Genomic DNA, 328 nt, shown 5'->3' with positions numbered 1-328 from the left:
GAACAGAGGACGTCCAAAATCTTCAAAAAAAAACTTCACAAGTTTCCTTAGAATTTGGCGCACGGAAGTACCCTCCATTTTCTCTTTATTTTTGTCTTTTATCCTACTACGTTTTAAACAATATTCGTTTTGTCTCATCTACACAGTATCAAAATAGTTTCCGTGCTGAAAATCACACAGTTGGGGTAAAGTGGATGAAATCACTGGATGAATATCTCAAGGAACTTCGTATAACACTACTGCTTTCTTCATTGTTATTTCCGTGTACTTACTAAAACACCTCGAGATATTCTATTAAGACAGTCAACCAAGTTTTGAAACATCTCAA

Source organism: Penaeus monodon, chromosome 32, assembly GCF_015228065.2.
Source record: "Penaeus monodon isolate SGIC_2016 chromosome 32, NSTDA_Pmon_1, whole genome shotgun sequence".
Classification (NCBI taxonomy): Eukaryota; Metazoa; Arthropoda; class Malacostraca; order Decapoda; family Penaeidae; genus Penaeus; species Penaeus monodon.
The sequence above is the reverse complement of the archived record's forward strand: the minus strand, read 5'-3'. Positions refer to the sequence as shown.